At 43.0% G+C, this 14,367-nt stretch overlaps 1 pseudogene; it reads right to left on the bottom strand.

Moving 5' to 3' along the window:
- Nucleotides 1–13,757: 13,757 nt before the first annotated feature.
- On the bottom strand, nucleotides 13,758–13,875 carry LOC126482465 (5S ribosomal RNA; annotated as a pseudogene).
- Between the last annotated feature and the right edge of the window lie 492 nt (nucleotides 13,876–14,367).

Genomic DNA, 14,367 nt, shown 5'->3' with positions numbered 1-14,367 from the left:
TCCGGTTGCTATCGGTTTATTTATCGACTGTCATATTTTTATTTATAGTTCAGGTCTGATATTTGAGTTTACGTTTTGTCATTTTTGTCCTTTGCAGATAGTGAATGGCACTGTAGGCACTAGAAAATGGAGTGCCAAGTGAAGAACACAGGGTATTTGCGACAAATTCTTGTATTTGAGTTCAGTAGAGGGGTGACAGCCCAGAAACATTTGCGCCGTGTATGGATACAATGCTATTGGACAGAGCACGGCAAGAAAATGGTTTGCCATTTTTAATAAGGATCTTTTTGACAGTGACTAAGCAAGTTCAGGAAGACCCTCTGGGTTTAATGAAGATCGTTTAAACGCATTAATCGACAATGATCCACATCATTGTGCTCGAGAACGTGCATGCGACATTTGCGTGCATTGGGGAAGGTTCAAAAATCGTGTGTCTGGGTACCGCATGCTCTAAGCCAAAAACACAAAAATCAGAGGGTAGTCATATTTGCATCTCTGCTTGTTTATCAACATTTGCCTCGTGAACAAAACCCACCATTCCTATCCCGTATCGTTACTGGTGACAAGCAGTGGTGTCTTTAAGCTCACACAAGGAAAAGAACGGAGTGGTTGAGCCTAAGCAAAGCAGGAACTCCCTGTATAAAGTTCTGTGCGCATCCACAAAAGATGATGTTATGCAACTAGTGGAACAACATCGGTGTCGTCGGTGTCGTGTACTATGAATCGCTTCCCCAACGTGTAACAGTCACTGCTGACATTTACTGTCAACAACTGAGACGTCTTGCAGACGCGACCCAAGAACAAACTCCAGAAAGACTGCGTAAAGTGAAGTTGCTCCACGACAGCGCGTCCGCAATCTGCTAGACCGACAAAAAACGCTACACAGGTGTTGGGTGGGAAAGTCATCTTGCGTCCTCAGATATTCACTTTTTCCGCCCTCTATCGAACAACCGTCAAGGAGCTTCCCTTCCGGATGAAAGTGCGCTCCGAACATGGCTAGACGAGTTCTTCGCCTGAAAACCACGTTATCTCTACAGTCGCGGAGTGAAAGTTACCCCAGCGTAGGCAGACTGTTTCAAACAGTGATGACTAAAATCTCTGTAATGTTGTATTCGAAAACTTTTGGAAAAACGCTACGAACTTTATGCACCAACCCAATACGGAGTGGCCGCGGCCGGCCGGGTGGCCGAGCGGTTCTAGGCGCTACAGTCTGGAACCTCGCGACCGCTACGGTCGCAGGTACGAATCCTGCCTCGGGTATGGATGTGTGTAATGTCCTTAGGTTAGTTAGGTTTAAGTAGTTTGAAGTTCTAGGGGACTGATGATCTCAGATTTTAAGTCCCATAGTGCTCAGAGCCATTTGAACTATTCTTTGTAGTGGCCGCGGGGTTGAGGCGTCATGTCACGGATTGTGCGGCCACTCCCACCGAAGGTTCGAGTCCTCTCTCGGTCATGAGTGTGTGTGTGTTGTTCTTAGCACACGTTAGTTTAAGTAGTGTGTAGCACTAGGAACCGATGACTTCAGCCGTTTGGTCCCTTAGGAATTCATACAAATTTGAACATTTTTGAACACTTTGTCATCGAGAATAGACTTCGAGAAGAAACCCAGGATCCTAAGTAGAGATCCAGTTCTTTTATGTCTTGGGAATAGGTTCTTCCAGTTCACTACTTCGGTCTGACAGTGTGCTTCCCCGCTGTAGCACAAATCTACGTAACTAGATCAATGTTTCACATTAATGAGGTGTACTGCTGATATCGTCGTAATTGATTTGTGATGCTGCTATTTGTCTAGTTAGAGAAACATGTAATCTGTTTTGAAAACTTTTCCAAATCTGGCACGAAAGATGGACGTTGCCCGTACTATACACTATGTGCTAGCCTTTTGAGTCACGGGTGTGCGACGGAAGTGCGTTGGTCATCTTGTGAGAACGTAGATTGAAAGAATATAGAAGACTTTTTATTTTTGTATATAATCTGTTTTCAGTTTGTCATAAACACCGAAGTACCACGTTTCGAAACTTTGAACCTTCCACGCGGTCGTAATTTGCTCCTCTAACATGTTTATGCACCGTAATGGAGCCGTTAATTCCACGGAAATTTCCTTATATTTTCCATGAAAGTTGGCTACGAGTTTTAATCGAAGATATTCGTGGCCACCGTTCCTTTATTAACGAGTAGTGAGATAACGAAATGTTGAAATTCATTTTCTCACTTGATTCGAAACAGATGGGTCGTATTATGGCAGGAGCAAACGCGTTATAATTAAAATCGCAGTGACTCTTCCGTACTGTACCGGGTGTGTAGAATATGGCTAAAAATTCTTCACAATATCCATTTACGCGTGATGCTAGTCTAAAAAAGTATTCAGAACAATCTCGTGTAATTTAGAAAGTTTGACGAGAAGAACTGAAATAAAGGTTAGAGATGAGTCATACGCCACATTCGGATGATATCAGCGTTTCCAGCGATACGCGTGGTTCAGGTTGAGTCAGCCCGACATGCAGCTTTAATCGCGTGGGAAAAACGAATTATTTACGTCTTTATAATGGTAGTTCAAAATGTCGACCAGGATCATTATAACAAACTGTACACCTACATATCGTGCGTCGTACCATGTAGAATAGTTGACACACTTAATCTATCTTGTTGCAATGGTTTAAGTCCTATTAAAGAACATGACATACTCAACGAAGTACTATAATCGATTTCATGAATTTTGACACAATCTTCAACGAACCATATCTGCGGTTGGCTTCAATGATTCCTACAAACAGGGCATATCTAAATCGAGATGGCGGGAACTGGATTCAAACTGCTTTCGCCCTGATTGTGGAAAGAGAGGTACGCCGTTTCGTTCTGTGCTTTACGTCCTTGGCGCAAAGTACGCCTTGGTTAGATCATAACAGATTACGTAACATTCCTGTGCTGATTCCAGCTCAGGCGTGACTGGTTGGGAATCTGTCCAGCAAAGAAAAATGGACTCCTCTGTGTGATAATCCTGTACTGTCTCACAAATACGTCAATGATCAATTATAAAGAAAGAAAAAGAAGAGAAGGTCGGTGTTAAACGACTGTCTGGAGAGAGGTCATTACGGACGAAACACAAGGGTTGAGCAATACATCGACTGAATACGGCTGTATCCTTGTTTGACGGTCGTCACAGTATTCATCTCACGTAATTAAAGGAAATCTCGGACAATATATACCATGGACACCAGGCGAGGATACGAATTCCTAGTTTCTGGCAAAGAGGAGCCTAGTCGCACATTTAACCATATCGCTACCACGAGACAGGACGGAGTGACCCTATAAGCAAGTTAGTAAGTTTATTTTCTAGGCATCCTTTCCCTGCAGGGAAAAGTTTCATTAGAAAATCTATTATCTCAGTGGTAATGTACGCTTTTCTCGGTTACAATTCCCTCAAACTTATGCACTGGCCATTTGCACACCTCATTTCTCTCCACAGTTTCATACACGTGTTTCTTAACGTTGACTTGTCGCTCTTTTGTAATGTTACATATTTTCATGTCGAATGTCACAGTTCCAATGTTTTATTCTATTCTGTGGGCACAAATGTATTAAAATACAGAGACTTTTGTGACAAATGATCAGTAGTTTCGTAATCGATCCATAGCTTCGGGAATCTTAGATTTAGTTGATGTATCATCTCAAAGTCAATGTAATCGTTCTCAGTTGAAGTTCCCGTTGCTAAAATTATATGTAGACGTGCGTAAATTTCATAAATGCCAATAACCGACGTGTTGACCTCTGAGAAAAATAGTGTATTGTTGACCTACTTGTGGTGCAATAGGTACAAGGCATCTTTGCTCCTTTTTCAATTATAATCCTTCATATTCTCATCCTCTTCCTTTCGATTTCAGCGTGGACTGTAAGAAGTTATTCTTAGTATCTCATCCTTCAGTTGGCCTGAGTACTGGAACGCACCCCTACATTTCCCTCAGAGGTTAAAACGCAAATTGTCGCCTTCATCCCCAACAGGACTTTCTTTATTATTTTTTCTTTTTTTTGTCATCAGTCTTTGATGCGTCCCGCCACGAATTCCTCTCCTGTGCCAACATCTTCATCTCAGAGTAGCCCTTGCAACCTACGCCCTCAATTTTTTGCTGGATGTATTCCAATCTCTGTCTTGCTTCTCCTTGTCAGTGTTTTCCACATGTTCCTTTCCTCTCCGATTCTGCGCAGAACCTCCTTATTCCTTACCTTATCAATCAACCTAATTTTCACCATTCGTCTGCAGCATCACACCTCAAATGTTTCGATTCTCTTCTGTTCCGATTTCCAACAGTCCATATGTCATTACCATACAATGCTGTTCTCCAGACGTATATTCTCAGAAATTTCTTCCTCAAATTAAGGCCGATATTTTATATTAGTAGACTTCTCTTGGCCAGGAATGCTCTCTTTGCCATTGCTAGTCTGCTTTTGATACCCTCCATCATTAGTTATTTTACTGCCTAACCAGCAGAATTCCTTAACATCATCTACTTCGTGACCATCAATCCTGATGTTAAGTTTCTCGCTGTTCTCATTACTATTACTTCTCATTACATCCGTCTTTCTTCGATTTACTCTCAGTCCATACTCTGTACTCATTTGACTGTTCGTGCCGTTCAGCAGATCATTTAATACTTCTTCACTTTCACTCAGGATAGCAAATGTCATCAGCGAGTCGTATCATTGATATCGTTTCACCTTGAATTTTAATTCCACTCCTGAACCTTTCTTTTATTTCCATCATTGCTTCCTCAATGTACAGATTGAACACTACAGTCGAAAGGATACATCCTTGTCTTACACTCTTTTAATGCGAGCACTTCGTTCTCGGTCGTCCACTCTTATTATTCCCTCTTGGCTGTTGTACATATTGTATATGACCCATCTCTCCCTATAGCTTACCCCTACTTTTTTTCAGAATTTCGAACATCTTGCACCAATTTACATTGTCGAATGCGTTTTCAGGTCGACAAATCCTATGAACGTTTCTTGATTTTTCCTAAGTCTTGCTTCCGTTATGAACCGCAACGTCAGAATTGCCTCTCTCGTGCCTTTACCTTTCCTAAAGCCAAACTGATCGTCACCTAGCACATCTTCAATATTCTTTCTTCTGTATATTATTATTGTAAGCAACTTGGATGCATGAGCTGTTAAGCTGATTGTGCGATAGTTCTCGCACTTGTCAACTCTTGCCATTTTCGAAACTGTGTGGATGATACTTTTCCGAAAGTCGTATGGTACGCCGCCAGACTCATACATTCTACTCATCAACGTGAATAGCCATTTTGTTGCCACTTCCCCCAATGATTTTAGAAATTCTGATGGAATGTTACCTATACCTTCTGCCTTATTTGATCTTAAGTCCTCCAAAGCTCTTTTAAATTCTGATTCTAATACTGGATCCCCTATCTCTTCTAAATCGACTCCTGTTTCTCCTATCACATCAGACAAATCTTCCCTATCATAGTGGCTTTCTATGTATTGTTTCCACCTATCCGCTCTCTCGTCTGCTTTTAACACTGGAATCCCCGTTGCACTCTTAATGTTATCACCCTTGCTTTTAATGTCACCGATGATTGTTTTGACTTTCCTATGTGCTGAGTCAGAATCCAACAATCATTTCTTTTTCGATGTCTTCACATTTTTTCTGCAACCATTTCGTCTTAGCTTCGCTGCACTTCTAATTTATTTCGTTCCTCAGCGACTTGTATTTCTGTATTCCTGAGGTTCCCGGAACATTTTTGTACTTCCTCCTTTCATCGATCAATTGAAGTATTTCTTCTGTTACCCATGGTTTCTTCGCAGCTGCCTTCTTTGTACCTATGTTTTCCTTCCCAACTTCTGTAATGGCCCTTTTTAGAGATGTCCATTCCTATTCAACTGTACTGCCTACTGCGCTATTCCTTATTGCTGTATCTACTTCAAACGTATCTCATCATTTCTTAGTACTTCTGTATCCCACTTCTTTGCGTATTGATTCTTCCTGACTAATGTCTTGAACTTCAGACTACTCTTCATCACTACTATATTGTGATCTGAGTCTACATCTGCTCCTGGATACACCTTACAGTCCAGTATCTGATTTCGTAATCTCTGTCTGACCATGATGTAATCCAACTGAAATCTTCTCGTATCACCCGGTCTTTTCCAAGTATACCTCCTCTTTTTGTGATTATAGAACAGAGTATTCGCTATTACTAGCTGAAACCTGTTACAGAACTCAATTAGTCTATCTCCTCTCTCATTCCTTGTCCCAAGCCCATATTCTCCTGTAACCTATTCTTCTACTCCTTCCCCTACAACAGAGTTCCAGTCCACCATGACTATTAGATTTTCATCCCCCTTTACATATTGTATTACGCTTTCAATATCCTCAAACACTTTCTCTATCTCTTCATCTATAGCTTGCGACGTCGGTACGTATACCTGAACTATCGTTGGCGGTGTGGTTTGCTGTCGATTCTGATACGAACAACCCTGTCATTGAACTGTTCACAGTTTTCTGCTGCTGTTAATGTTAGCCTATACTCATCTGACCAGAAATCCTTGTCTTCTTTCCACTTCACTGACACCTACTAAATCTAGATTGAACCTTTGCATTTCCATTTTCAGATTTTCTATTTTCCCTGCAAGGTTCAAGCTTCTGCCATTCCACGCCCCGACTCGTAGAACGTTATCCTTTCGTTGACTGTTCAGTCTTTTTGTAATGGTAAAATCCCCCTTGGGAGTCCCCTCCCGGAGATCCGAATGGGGGACTATTCCGGAATCTTTTGCCAATGGAGAGGTCATCATGACACTTCTTCAATTACAGGTCACATGTCCTGTGGATACACGTTACTTGTATTTAATGCAGTGGTTTCCATAACCTTCTGCATCCTCATGCCATTGATCATTGCTGGTTCTTCCGCCTTTAGGGGCAGTTTCCCACCACTAGCACAAGAGTGTGCCCTGAAGCCCTGTCCGCTCCTTCGCCCTCTTTGGCAAGGCCGTTGGCAGAATGCATGAGTTCTTCGGCCGCCAATACTGATAATTAATCAAAATTTAAGCAGTGGCGGTATTTGAACCCGGGGCAGAAGAGGGTTTGATTATGAATCAAATACGCTACCCCTAGACGAGCAGAACTATGAACGGTTTTAGACGACGTCTAAAATATCTTGGCTTCCGGACTGCATGATACGTTTTCAGGCAATCAGTTGGAAACATCTTGAGAATGGCATTTGTGTATCGGTCAGATGACCATAACAAATTGGTATCGCCCTCACAAATGAAAAAATGCTTGCCAGATACCAGTAGAGTTGCGAGTTGTGCTGCACCAAATGCGAACTGCGTTCAGGAAATGATTGATTTTCTGGAATCTGCAACACTGTGCGTCTTTCATGAACTTAAGTTTCTTCTTTTTTTACTAGAAAACTACCAATAGGACCTTATTTGTTCGTTAATCTCGTGTGAGATATTTTTCTGGTAAAACTAACAACAGTCTCGTTCATTTACAGCTAGGCAATAAACTGTAAATGTAATGTAATGTCAGGGTAGTCCTTGAAAATAAAATCGTAGCTCCGAAGCGTGTTGGATTTAAACATAAAAATAAAATCATAGGAATTAAAACAAAATATTAATAGTAAAAATTACCGGAATCTGATTTTATTTCAAACTGATTTTTCTGCTACTCAAATACTTATCGTTACTAATTGTAAATCTACAATGTGAATTCGCCAGACAAGCTATTAAGTCATCTCCGTCATAAGATCATGTACCAATTCCAAGTACATTGCTAAGAGTTGATGTTCAGCGTGACGCGGATTGTACAGACCTGTAGATGTAGGAGACGGTGCCCCACAATCCGTGTCAGAACAAGGCCCAGTTCACGTGGATATTCCCAGCGTATGACAAGCTACAGCAGGGCCACCAAAGATTTTAATTGAGACTCAAGTCTGATAGCTTGTACAACTATGTGAGTGCTTGCAAATGTTCTGCATGCGTTTCCCTGGACGTGAGAACTGTACCGTGGAATACAGGAAGGTAACGTTACAGGCCTCAAAAAATGGTTCAAATGGCTCTGAGCACTATGGGACTTAACATCTATGGTCATCAGTCCCCGAGATTTTAGAACTACTTAAACCTAACTAACCTAAGGACAGCACACAACACCCAGCCATCATGAGGCAGAGAAAATCCCTGACCCCGCCGGGAATCGAACCCGGGAACCCGGGCGTGGGAAGCGAGAACGCTACCGCACGACCACGAGATGCGGGCTACAGGCCTCATAAATATGGCACCGACACGGAAAAATTCGGATGTAGCCCTCACAGACAAACAGACTACGATTTGCGAACATTTGTTAATGACCCGAATTTATGGGCTTCAATTAATTTGATTGCACATCGAATATCTAAAAATCAGCTCCACAACTTCCGCATTTTAATAATACGTGGACGCTATGAATATCAAAATGACGCCAACAGATCCGAAGTATGAAACAGAAGGCTTACAAGAAGTGTTATCTCCATATAGATAATGAAAGGCTCAACTAAAACATAATGAAGAGAAACTATAAAGTAAAATAATAAAAACAATAGAATGGTCACTCACATCGACATGTGTAGATTCGAGAATCGTTGAGACAGTCACTTACCAGTGGGCAGAATGTAGGCTCAACTAAAACGTAATGAAGAGAAACTATAAAGCAAAATAATGAAAACAATAGAATGGTCACTCATATCGATATGTGTAGATTCGAGAATCGTTGAGGCAGTCACTTACCAGTGGGAAGAATGTAGAACAGTTCAGCAACAATAGGTTTAGGTGTCTGTACATCTGTATATAGTCGACGAACTCAGGCTCTTTGCAGGCAGCCAGTAGCAGATGTAATAATATAAACTGGAAATTATTCACGTACAAATGTAGTTAAATTCCTTTTATGCTGTTTTACTTGAGTGTATTATCAGCATTGTTTTATTCCTACATTACATGTTAACAGTAGTTGATTTTAACATATTTAATAACTATTCATATCACGTGAAGCATTGTGTTTTATCATGGTTGTTGAATGTGTACGAGCTGTTTAGAATTTCGAGTTAAAGTCCTAAAATTTATAACAATAAACTGAACTGCAGTACTTCTGATTCAAAATGCGTGAAATCTCAACTAGAAGGACCAATTTCCATTAAAACATTTACTGCCCCTCCTCGATCCAGTCCTTCATGATATTCTTTCTGGCGCATTTATGACGCTCCTTCCACGAACGAGGGCGTGCTGAAAAGTAATGTCTCCGAATTTCTTACGTGAAACTCCTGAACCTTTTTAAATAAGACAAAAACTATTAAAATTTTATAACTTTATTCTTCATGTCTTCATATTTACACCCCACTGCCGCGAGAGGGATCTTAACTGTAGCGAGCAACCCGGCGATGTATGATGTAACTATGTCGGTAACTGTGAAACAGAGTACCGTAATCGAGTTCCAAATTCGAAGACTTCGTTCACGGATGGAGCACCTTCTCCTTTAGATAACAATGCCAGATTACACACGAGCAGTGAAACATTTGCAACTATATGACACCTTGAGTTCACTGTTATCGATCATCCTCGGTATTGTTCATACTTCGTCCCATAAGACTTTCATCTGTTTCCAAAACTTAAAGGACACCTTTCAGAATTTGACTTTAATAGTGATGAAGCGGTGTCAACAGAGGTGAGGTTGTCGGGCTGTCAATAATGTGATAATATCAAGCAACTAGTCTCTCGTTTGGTATAAATGTGTTCATCGCCCAGTGTGACTATGTAGAGAAAGGAATATGTAGACATGAAGAACAAAGTCGCAGAATGTTGATAATGTTTTTCTTATTTAAACAGACTTAAGAGTTTGACACACAAAATTCGGAGGCATTAAGTTGCAGGACGCCCTCGTAGATGAGGCTACTGTTATTGCTGGGAGTCCGCATTGATATACGTGCGGAATGTGACACTTCCTGCACAGGATGACGTTAGGTGTACTCAAAGATAATCTCTGGCAGTTTCGCCACTTACTTACTTACTCGTTGCATATATCCTGTTACAGCCAGCGGACGATACGGTAACTAATCTGTTACCTCCTCCATAAACACACTGAAGAATCATCTACACTCTCGACACAATTGTGTCTTATTTCCACTTGGTGCAATACGCATGTGCCTGAAGTTAATAGCTTCGACAGGCCTGCTGACTAATTTTTGTCCGGTGAACGTATGTCAAGCTTTTGAGGTGCGGCACACCATACTATTGTGGATCGTGCTTTCCTCTGTCTGTGCCACACCTGGCAACTGTGGGCTTTGTTGTTGCGCATGTTCAGTGAACCGAGCAGCAGGCAGGAAAGAAAGAGGGAGAGAGGTAGAGAGCAGCTGCGTGGGAGAGTGGCCAGACACACACACACACACACACACACACACACACACACACGCTCGCGACCTTGGCGGTGGCCTTACCGAAACGCGCCAAGTCCTCTTCCCAGGCAGCATCTGTTACACCAACCGATCTGTTGCTCGCTCGTGAACTGCTATTGCGGTCCTTTCCATGTCGCTTTTAATGGAGTGGAAAATCACGGAGGTCCACATCAACAGCAATTCTGATTCACTCGCCTTGCGGTATGACATACGGAAGATTTGTTATTCTCTCATAAACAGATGTCGTATTACTGTCATTACCTCCCATGACGCCTATAGCCGGCCGGTGTGGCCTAGCGGTTCTAGGAACTTCAGTCTGGAACCGCGCGACCGCTACGTCGCATGTTCGAATGCTGCCTCGGGGATGGGTGTGTGTGTGATGTCCTCAGGTAAGTTAGGTTTAAGTAGTTCTAAGTTCTAGGGCACTGATGACCTCAGATGTTAAGTCCCATAGTGCTCAGAGCCATTTAAACCATTTGATGACGCCTATAATTCCATGGTAACTCACAGAGATCTATATGGTCAACACTTATGTATCATTTACGCTCGTGTGTAATAAACAGATCTGCTGATCTCTCGAGAATTTCTAGCCGGCCGGAGTGGCTATGCGTTTCTAGGCGCTACAGTCTGGAGCCGAGCGACCGCTACGGTCGCAGGTTCGAATCCTGCCTCGGGCATGGATGTGTGTGATGTCCTTAGATTAGTTAGGTTTGAGTAGTTCTAGGCGACTGATGACCTCAGAAGCTAAGTCGCGTAGTGCTCAGAGCCATTTGAGAATTTCTACTGCCTTCTTGTCACCATCTTCCTCATCCCGTTTAACGTCTTGGGATGTTACAGACATCCACATGGACAAAAAGTTTATTTCGTTTACCTTTAAGTGTGACAAAGAGAATATGTGTTAGTCCGTCTTAAGCGCTGTTCCATTTCTGTCACTGTCTTCCATGACGTTTTCATTGACTCAGAATTTTCCAGGGGTCCATATACTGAGGTGATAAAAGTCATAGAATACCTGCAAATATCGTGTTGGACCTCCTTTTTCCCGGCATAGTGCAGAAACTCTACGTGACATGGACTCAACAAATCGTTGCAAGTCCCCTGCAGAAACATTGAGCCATGCTGCCTCTATAACCGTCGTGATTGCGAAGACCTTGCTGGTCCAGGATTTTGTGCACGGACTGACCTCTCCATTGAGTCCCGTAAATGATTTGTGGGATTCATGTGGGGCGATGTGGGCGGCCTAATCGGCGATGTGGGCGGCCTAATCATTCTCTCAAACTCTCCAGAATCTTCTTCCAACCAGTCGCGAACAATTGTGGCCCAGTGACAAGGCACATTGTCATCCACAAAAATTTCGTCGTTGTTTTGGAACATGAAGTCCATGAATGGCTGTAAATGGTCTCCAAGTAGCCGAACTTAAACAGGACCCAGCCCATTCCTTGTAAATACAGACGACGCCATTACGGAACCTACACCAGCTTGCAAAGTGCCTTGTTGACAACTTGGGTCCATGGATTTGTGGGGTCTGCGTAACACTTGAACCATGCTATCAGCTCTTACCAACTGCACTTGGGACTCATCTGACCAGGCCACGGTTTTCCTGTCATTTAGGCTCCAACCGATGTGGTCACGAGCCGAGGAGAATCGCTGCAGGCGGCGCTGTGCTACGGCCCATAAACGCCAAATTTCACCGCACTAACTGATATCTTCGTCGTACGTCCCACGCTGCAAGCCACCATACGGTGCATGACGGAGGGTACCTTGTACCGCAGCTAGTCTTCCCCGTTCCTCTCGCAAATGGAGCGAGGAAAAACCAACCGTGTCCTTCCTTACAGCTCTTGATTTTTATTGTCTTGTTTCGAAGGTCCTTACGCGAGATGTAAGCTGGTGGCAGTAGAATCGTTCTGCAGTCTGTCGAAGATGCATCTGCATTTTGTCTCTAAATTTCCCTCAGCAGTGTTTCGCGAAAGAACGTCTTCTTCCCCCTCCCCCTTCCCCTGCGGTTCACCATTGCAGTTCACGAGCATTCTCATGATACTCACGTTGTGATCGAACCTACCGGTAAGAAGTCTAGCAGCACACCTCTGAACTGCTTCTGTCTCTTAGCTTAATTAGACATTGTGGGGGTACCAAAATCTCCATCAGTACTGAAGAATGGGTCGAAAAAGTGCTCTGTATGAAGTCTCTTTTACAGACGTGCTTCACTTTCCTAGAACTCTCCCAATAATCTGAAGTGGACTATTCTTCTTTCCTGCCATACACCTTACATGCTCGTTCCATTTCATGTTGCTTTGCAACATTACGGCAACATAACTCATGGACGCTGCTGGTGTCAAACAGCAAATTGCCCGCATCTCGTGGTCGTGCGGTAGCGGTATCGCTTCCCACGCCCGGGTTCCCGGGTTCGATTCCCGGCGGGGTCAGGGATTTTCTCTGCCTCGTGATGGCTGGGTGTTGTGTGATGTTCTTAGGTTAGTTAGGTTTAAGTAGTTCTAAGTTCTAGGGGACTGATGACCATAGATGTTAAGTCCCATAGTGCTCAGAGCCATTTGAACCATTTGAAACAGCAAATTACTAACGCTATGTTCGAAAATCACAGGATTGTTTTCCCTACTCATCTTCATTAACTTACATTTTCTGCCATATAGGGTAATCTACCGTTCATCACAGCAAATATAAATTCTGCTCAAGTCATCGTGTATCCTCCTACAGTTTCTCAAAGATGACACTTTCCCTTTCGCTAAATCTTCATCAGTAAGTAGTCGCAAATATTGCACCTCACGCTGTTAGAGCGTTTGCCCTGGCAGCATTTCTGTTCCAGGATATTCATCATTGCGATTTTCAGAACTCTTACTGAATATGATTGCAAGCATCTTCCCCGTCGTGAAATGTTCGTTGTGACGAAGCCAAGTGTACCATGCAATGTCAACGCGGTGATGAAATATTCCTGGAAGTCGTGGAGTACCCAGCCATTACAGCTATGCGCTCCTCGTGAGGAGTGTGTGCGCTTCAGGGAATGTACCCTCGGTTCTGGTTCTTTCAGTAATAATGTACAGACAACACGCAAAAAACCCCGAATGTTATGAAAAATGAAGAGCTTATTTCTAGACGGGTCTACATATATAGCACTCCGTCTTCAAGCTACAAGAGGCCCATCAGGACCATCCGACCGCCGTGTCATCCTCAGCTGAGGATGCAGATAGGAGGGGCATGTGGTCAGGACTCCGCTCTCCCGGTCGTTATGATGGTTTTCATTGAGCGGAGCCGCTACTTTTCGGTCGAGTAGCTCCTCAATTGGCATCACGAGGCTGAGTGCACCCCGAAAAAAGGCAACAGCGCATGGCGGCCCGGATGGTCACCCATCCAGCTGCCGGCCACGCCCGACAGCGCTTAATTTCGGTGCTCTGACGGGAACCGGTGTATCCTCTGCGGCAAGGCCGTTGCCTAGACGGGTCTAGAGGGACCGATATCCTCACACCAGAATAAAAAAGAAGGCAGTGAATACTCTAATAATGGCTTTTTATAACCAGCACACAGCGGTCGATTCTCTCTCCATATTACGTAGCGGTATTATACGGGACACTGATCTCTGCGGCTACCCCGAAGATCACTTTTCATCTGAGTAGATGAGTATGAGTGGATACTTAGCTTAAATAATAAAACGAACTCTGACTGGAAAGTAGTTCTAGTAAAAGCAGAATCAGTTCATAACAAACTCAAAAAGAATCCAGTTACAAGGTGGTACTGGATTTCAGTGACAAAAACCTTTTCCTTGAGATGCACTAACGATCTCAAGAACCACAGCATCGTAAACCTAAGACACCGATAATTTGTAGAACGTATAATTTATAACCAGAATTGAACGAAACTTAGTTGTTCTTGTTTTGGTGATATAGTACAGGTGTTACACATATTCTATGGATCCTATTTTGCCCTA

The sequence above is a fragment of the Schistocerca serialis genome, chromosome 5 (assembly GCF_023864345.2).
Source record: "Schistocerca serialis cubense isolate TAMUIC-IGC-003099 chromosome 5, iqSchSeri2.2, whole genome shotgun sequence".
Taxonomy (NCBI): domain Eukaryota; kingdom Metazoa; phylum Arthropoda; class Insecta; order Orthoptera; family Acrididae; genus Schistocerca; species Schistocerca serialis.
Note: the sequence above shows the minus strand (reverse complement) of the source record. Positions and strands in the feature narration are given on the sequence as shown.